Genomic DNA, 8,081 nt, shown 5'->3' with positions numbered 1-8,081 from the left:
ATGAAAGGAAGATAGCAGTTTCATATAGAGGTAAAAGTCATATAAGAAATTAAACAAGCAGATCAGCTGATTTTTTACATAGAAATAATTATGTATTATGTTTAGAGGCTTTTAGGCTCTGTATTTCATAATTTAATTACTGAAAAGAGCTCCAGGAGTTAAATATTTGGAAAAAAACTATTTTGAAGACAGGTGTTGCCTTCCTATAAGCATGACTGGGATTTGCATGGATAGAACAGAGTCTGCCAATGCCTCTTTAAGCTGGCAGGCATCTGATAAAAGGCAGAAGCAGAAAACTGGGGACCAGAGGGAGCCAGTGTCTTCTGGAGCTCCTCTTCCCAGCACCCTGAAAGAGCACCCCCTGCTCTGCCACCCAGACCCTGCTGGCATGAAACCCCACATACTGCTTTCCACAGTGAGCTGGGAAAAGCCCTGACACGTGTCAATGACAGTAAGAATTCCTATCATCTGTAAAATGGGGAAAAACAGTGAGGCCCCGTGGAGAACTCTCTCTCTGTCCACTTATTGTAAGGTCCACTTACCACTGGCCTCTGGCAAAAGTCAGCATCACCCTCCTCTGGCTTCCTCTTACAGCCCATTCTTCCCTTGTTTGAGCAGTGGTCCCACATCTTTGTTGCCTGCATCAGGGCCCAGGCATGCTGAAGAATTCCAGGGCATCACTCTATCCCCAGCAATGTCACAGAGTCACCTGAGTGCTGCTTTTAGTTTGGCCAGAGCCAAATCACACCAGTGTGATCCTGTCAGCATCAGTGGAGCCTCACAGAGGGTGAGTCCTGCTTGCTCAGCCTCTCTCCAGCACCTGATTCTGCATGCAAAGAACAGAAGATCTTTTTTTCTCCATCTCCCGTTTTCATTCCTGTCCATTTTTTATTCCTCCCGTCCCTTATTCCTGAACACATGGGTACAGCTCTGCTTGTAGAATCTCATGGAGTCATCCTGCATCCCCAGGCAGTTCAGTAGAGATGGGGATCCTCCAATTTCTCACCTTACACCCTTTCCAAGAAGCTATCTCATGGCACTGCAGGAAGAGGGATTATTTGATCTTTATTAATTTATTGAAGGGAAGGAAGAGGATGGAAATTGTAATGAAAGGGACAACCAGCAAGATGGCAAGGAAGGGAGGTTAAAAATGAAATCATCATCTAATTGGCCTGCAGTGAATTATTCACATGTATAATCTTTTAAAAAAAAATTCAGCACAAGGCAATGCAAGTAAATGCTGTTCATGTTTAAAAGTCATTTCCATAAGTAAGTGCAATTTCTCTACTGTTTGCCCCTGTTTAATGAAGTGAAATCTTGTTTGCATTCCTCCCAATTTCCCAACGAAAGGCGCCCAAGCGTTTGCACCAAAATTACTTGGCCCAAATTAAAACCCTCCAACACTTCAAAAAAAAAAAAAAAAAAAAAAAAAAAAAGAAGAAGAAAGGGGGGAAAATTCAGACTTATTTTTAAAATGCCTTAAGTGCATCCCAGCATCCTAATTTATTTTTAGACACTGGTTATTAAGAGTAGTAGTAAGTTTCCCCTTCTTTTTCGCTCTCTCTCTTATTTAAATGAACTTAATGGCAATAGATGCAAATGTCTGGAAGAGGAAAATAGTTAACATTTATTTATTCTTACTGTTGTCTCTTCCCTGGCTGGTGTCATTAGAACAGTTCGTTGCATCCCATTCGCTCCCATTAGCTCTGCTATCAGAGCCACCCAGCACGACTCCAGCACGGCTCGAAGTGCTTTCTGCGGCCCACATAGGGACTACATCATCATCTCCGAGGCACTGGCTTAATGACAAGAAAAAAAATCGGAATATATTGCACAGCGTTCTGGGGAAACAACAACAAAAACCGCCGCTGCCATCGCTGCCACCCCAGTGCCACGTCCCCTTGACCTGGGGTATGCGTCCTGCTTCTGACCAGGGGACAGACAGACGGACTGGCTGTGGCGCCAGGGCAGGCATCCCTTCGCAATTCATTGATCCGGGCAATGTGCAGAGAAATACGCCAACAGGGACGTGAAGTGCTTGGAAACGAGCTCGGGAGGACCCAGCGAGACTGGAATGGGTTCAAACAGCTGCTCGGCGCCAGCAGAATCATCACCCCCCCAAAGCAGGGCTGCCAGCCGGCTGACTCCTGCCTCCCTGGTGTGGGCAGGAGCTGCCAGCCAAGGCTGGTGGTGGGATGGAGGGTTTGCAGCCCCTTGCTGCATGAGCCTTGCATTCCTCCAGTGCCCTTGTCACTCCCTTTAGGAGCATTTCCTAAAGCAAACCAGCCCAGTTCACACGTGTGAGCAGCCACGGATCTCAGGGTCGCGTGGCTGGAGCTGCCAGCTCAGGCTGCTGTGGGTGCCTGTCACCCTGCACACATTGTCCCAGTCATTGGCCACTGCTGCCAAGGGAGACAAGGGACTTTGCCCTAATCCTCCCCCGGGGAGCAGGGGCTGAGGGCCAGTGCTGGCAGGTGACAGCCCAGAGAGGCAGCTGGGTCTGGGAGAAGTGGCCAAAACCCACCCTCCCCTTGAGCAATGGTGTCTTTTCTGACCTTCTGAATGTGCAAGCGAGCCTGGCCCACAGCAGAGGGACAAAATCCCTTTGCAAGCAAGAGGAACACAACAGGTCGCCTACCCAGAGCACCAGCAGGTTTTGAGCCTTCTGAGCCCTTTGCCCCTCAGGTGACACACAGGTGAGGGTGGTGGCAAGTGCCAGAGAGGGAGACCAGGGCTCGTTGACAGTTTCGGCTGACAAAGCAGCATTTGGGAGAGGAAGGACATCAGCATCTGCAGCGCTGACACTAAAAGAGAGGCGGAGGCTGTTGCGGGCGGGGATGGAGCCGTGCGAAGGGCCCTCCCACTCCGTAAAGTTGACATTGTCTCCCGTGATAACTTTTCTGCTGAGGTAGGAGACACTTTACTGCAGAGTTGCACACAGCAAGTAGCTGCCCTCCCCCCCGCCCCTTCCCATCCTCTCCCCCTCTCTCCCTCTCCAGCATCATTTACATCCTTAATTAGCTGTAATTCTGCAGTGCTCATTAGGGAAGGACTGGAAAATATCAAGGAGCCCACAAGCAGGGGGCTTCAGGGGAGAGGGTGGAAGAGGGGCGTGCATCAGCCTGAGAGGGACGCCCAAGGCTGGATTGTGGAGTCAGAAGTGAGGAGCTACTTGCTTAATTCAAGTGGGATGATCACACTGGTGTAGTTTGGGAACACTGATCCAGTGATGGGGTTAAAGAGGCCACACTGTCCCACCTAGAAAGGCAGAAGACCTATCCAGAGAATAACAGCATCTCACCAAGAGGACATGCTCTTCCCTCCTTGCTCACAGGTGATACCTCTCTGCTGGATTATTCAGTGTCCCACACTTCTAAAGCCAACAGATAGGTAGGTGCAGGGAGAAGGCAATATTCCATTCCAATGCAGACAGCTAAACAAACCTGTCCTTTCCTGCAGCCTCATCAGGAATTATCTGGCAAGGAGATTTTCTGGGAAAATTGCAGCTGTCAGAGCTAAAGAAATTCTGCCAGGCATGTGGCTGCACTGCAAACTTTCAGTTAGAGGAAGAAAAACACAAAAACGATCCAGAAGAAAATCTGAATGAGTTGTTAACTGTTTCTTAAAGGAGTACTTTCTTGATTTAAAACAAAGAGGCGTAAGCACTTTAAATTTGACTACAGTGACCAAAAATCATTTAAAAACACCAAACCAACAAAAATACCCCACAAAAGCAACAACAAAAACATACCCAAAACAACCCAAAAAACCTAAACACACCAAGAAACTAGGACTCAAAACTATAGCCAAACCTTGCATTCCAGTTTATTGAACAAAATATGTCTTTCAACCCCAAATGGGAAAACATTGTTAAGTTTTATTATTGCTCCAGATATTTGATATAATTACCTTGGGCAGCAGCAGCAGACCCAGGCAGTTCTAATCTGGAGTCCCTTTTGCTCAGGAGTATATTCACAGAGTCAAGTCCTCCCTCTTCACAGTCTCAAGAGACCTTCCCAAGACCATTAGGGAGGTACTATAGTCTCCTTTAGCTGGAGAACAGCTAAAGGAAGTGAATGAGGCAAGGATATAAAGGAAATCTGTGGCAGAGCCAGGCAGTGACCCAAGATTTCCTACTAGTTCCCTTTGGACCACTAGCTACAAGCCATCCTTCCTTGTGGTCCAGCATTTGTATGACCACTTGCACTTAGAATTCTGGGCACATACCTCACTGGGTTTTAATTCACTGCTGAGCTGTGTCTTTGCTCAAGGTTAGATTGTAGAATACTTTGGTTGGGAGGGACCTTAAAGATTATCCAGTTCCAACCCCCCCGGCCATGGGCAGTAGTCCAGATTGCTCAAAGCCCCATCCACCCTGGCCTTGAAAACTTCCAGGGCTGGGGCATCCACAACTTCTCTGGGCAACCTGTGCCAGTGTCTCTCCATCCTCACAGTAAGAATTTTTTCCTGCTATATAATCCAAACCTGACCTCTTTTGGTATGAAGCCCCATACCCCCTTGTCCTATCACTACATGCTCTTATAAAAAGTAAGGTCTGTCTCCAGTTTACCTGTAGGTGCCTTTGGGAACTGGAAGATGCTATAAAGATGTGCATGTAAAAATCTGTCTGGGAACAAGTGAAGTTGATGAGGATGGTCTTTGGAAATCCATCCTCCTACTTTTCACTTGCTAGCAATAATGTGAACCTAGAGGTTGAGCTGTGCTGGTGTGTCCCACTAAAGGCAAAATGATCACCAGCACGTGTGGGATTATTTACAAAGATCTGGGCATATGCACCAATGGGCATTTGCACTTTGAAGTATCTTCCTCTTTAATCAAAATCTTCAAATTTCTGTTAGTGTTGAGATGAAACTTACCCTAACAGATAATCAGAATAAGTTAACATGCCAGAACAAGCAAAGAGAAACCCCTAGTGAAGTACAACTTTATGGAAATGCCTAGGACCTTTGCAAAACAGCATTTCAGTGATTCGTATCATTTGCTCTGAGGTTTAACACATGACAACTCTCTTTGCACTTTCCCAGAACAGCTTATTTACATCATTCAAGCAAAGAGAAATCTGGCCTATCTTGCTATATTAACGTATGGCATTTCCTGTAGTGTTTGGTACATAGATTTCTAAGGCCTTTACAAAGTACATAAAACTTCCAGCTTCACTCTATTTGGGTTTCAAAGAAGTAGCAGTGGACCAGAATTTCCCTGGATCTCACAGTGCTCTAAAGGGCATGTTCTCTGCACGTCAAAAGAGACCATTTAGTCAAAACTTTCAGTGACAAATTGACAATGACAAACCTTCAGAAAAAAAATTTATCCATTACCGTTCTAATATTTGGGAATAAACAACATAAGGAAAATAAAATGCTAGATCCATGTGCCTATCAAAGATATTCAGCTGAAATAAGGAAAGAGGCCTGTCCTTTTCCTGGCTGTAGAAGACAGTTGGCTTAACCTCTGTGTGGCATTGCTGAGCCCACTTGACATGGGCAACTGGTAGAATTCTGCAAAGGGCAAACACCTGCTCCCAGACATCCACAGAGGCGTGTGGAAATGGAAAGAGCTGCTTGTATTTCTTGTGTAACTCACAACTGCAAAGAGCAGTTCCTAGGCAATAGCTCACGCTTGCATGAAGCTCTCTGCACTCTCCTGCTCACAGCAGTCAGTGATTTCCTTCAAAATAGCTCAAAAGTGTCTTTTGTAAATTGCCCGTTAGTGAGTACTTCGATACCTAGAGTACCAATGAATGGTGTCATTCCCACAACCTACTTACCATCATTACGTTTTCCCCTTCTGTACTTCATTCTCCCACTAGAAAGCCTCGAGGAGCAGCAGGCATCTGCCTGTAGAAGTAGTCAGGAAACCTGAGTTCAGACAGAGTCTGGGATGAAGGGATGCTAAGCAATCCTTCTTTCTAGAGAAACAGGTAAAGTATGAATTACAGATAGGATATTCAAATACGAGCTACCTTTCCCACAGTTTGATGTCAGGGCTGTAAAAAAGACGAACCCAAAGCATAAAGTTGTGTTTCATGTGACTGTCAGAATTGGAAGCAAATCTGCCCCAGGGATGGATTGCTCTGTATGAGTAAATGGAAATGAGAAAAGGAGGACATGCACAGAGGTATGGTGTGTGTGGATAGGCACACGGGAGTTAAGTTACATATGTGTATGCTTATTTGCATTTTTGTGTGTATTGGAGTGTGCCTGACTCTTCACATAACCATGGGCAAGTGCCAGGAGGGGAAGGGCTACTCCCCAGGCTGCACAGCAGCTAAGTGTGGGTGAGAGTTTGTGGACAGCTACTGAATAGCTTGAGGCATTAGATGTAAGGGCTTATTTCCAGTGCAGAGTATTTTCCCCCACTAATGAAACCATTTCTGCAAACCTCCCTCAGGTGCCACACAGCAACTGTAAGACCAAGCAAACATCGGGGAAGATTTCTGGTCACTCAGACTGTGGTAACTTGAGGAGAAAACCTAGCCCATGAAAAGAAACCACTCGTGTAATTTGCAGAGATATTTGGCTGACTGAACAGCCTCGCACTTTGCAAGTATTCTTTTGGTTTGCAGCAGCATTTTCTCCCTGATTCTTTCACAGAGTCTTGGAAGAGACACAGATTTGTTCCACTCTAGCTTTCCTGGCATTATCGCATCTGGTGACTCCTGCCAGGAGAAGCTGAGAGGAGCAGAGCTCTGAACTGGCCCACCCTGCATCCCCACATTGCTGCACACCAGGCTGCCTGCAGGGCTGTCACAGTCAGGGTCCTTCCAGCTTTCAGCAACCCAATGCTCCCCTCCACACCCCTGCCCCAGTTCTGCAGCCAACTCAAAGCTTCCCCTGCCCTTCACCCTCCTGATAGGACTTGGCTTACTCTCTTTGGCCCAGGTCCAGACAAAATTTTTGAGCATCTCCTCCTGAAATGTGTCCTCTCTTTCATCAGTCAGAGCCAAGCTTAACAGTGCCTCCTGCTGAACCTGCTGGTGTGGCCAGCACCTCACTCCGTGGGCATCCTGGGCTTTCCCACAGGGACTCAGGCAGTGAGAGGGAGGGAGATTGATAGCAACGAAAAGCAGCAGATGAAAAGTAAACTCACACTACATAAATTCTTAAATGATTTTTATAAGGACACAGCATTGTAACAACTTGCCAAGAACAACACCGAAATTCTTTCAAGGTTTCCCATTTGTTTGTAAAGTGAATATTAAAAGTGCAGGCAGCAGACTCCTGGCGTTCCCCTGGGAACTGTTAGTGTCCGTAGTAACGAGGTCATTCCTTTTTTATTAGGAGAAGGTTTTCTGTAAAGTTAAATGTGCTGACAGCCTCTTGCCTTTGATGTTGGGTTTCACCTCAGTCCCTCCTGCGATATTGCTGCTCCTCCCTCGCAAAGACACATCCCTGACAAACAATCTCCCCTCTGTCTTCCCTACTTGTTTGTTTAGATGCATGATAGGCAGCTCTGTTAAAGGGCAGCCCATGAAGGCGGCTGGTGTTTCAGTGGACAGGAGATGTGAGAGATTTGGTTGCTGTAATTAAGTCAGTCTTCATTCCCCCAAACTGCCAGCACTCAGTACCCTTCATTTTATTGACCAGACAGATAATTACATTGAGAACAGTCACAAACCCCCAGTTACAGTCACACTAAAATTGCCATGGTGCCACACTGAGGAAAACATGGGACCCACAGAACCCTTGCCACAAAGCCTGGCCTGGAAGAGGAGGCAGGGAGGAGCACCCCAGCACCATGCCTGCTCCCCTGGAACTCTCCTTGCTCTGCAGCTACAGACCTTTCCCCTGACAGAGGGGAAGTCCTCCCACAGGAGGACACACACAAGAATCTGCTGCTGCCATGTCTTAGTTATCACAGCTCCTGCTCAAGCACCTTCCCTGTCTGGTGATCTGGACATTCCTGTGGAGTGGCCTCCAAGCAACCATGCCCTGTGCCTACCTGACCACAGCCAGCAAGAATGCTAAAGTATAGATAACCCATAATTGCTCCATGGCCCACAACAACCAGCTGACCTGTGCAAAAGGGACATCTGGTGAATATGGTACAGAATTATCTCT

General features: G+C 46.8%; 1 long non-coding RNA gene across 1 annotated transcript; it reads right to left on the bottom strand.

The window, feature by feature from the left end:
- Window positions 1–548: 548 nt before the first annotated feature.
- Window positions 549–5,862, bottom strand: LOC310912331. The gene is made up of 3 exons (XR_014590656.1): window positions 5,789–5,862; window positions 1,642–1,799; window positions 549–826 (listed from the first exon to the last, which is right to left on the bottom strand). It is a non-coding gene; the product is annotated as an uncharacterized lncRNA (long non-coding RNA).
- Between the last annotated feature and the right edge of the window lie 2,219 nt (window positions 5,863–8,081).

Source organism: Zosterops lateralis (assembly GCF_965231275.1).
Source record: "Zosterops lateralis genome assembly, chromosome: 8".
Lineage (NCBI taxonomy): Eukaryota > Metazoa > Chordata > Aves > Passeriformes > Zosteropidae > Zosterops > Zosterops lateralis.
The sequence above is the reverse complement of the archived record's forward strand: the minus strand, read 5'-3'. Positions and strand labels throughout refer to the sequence as shown.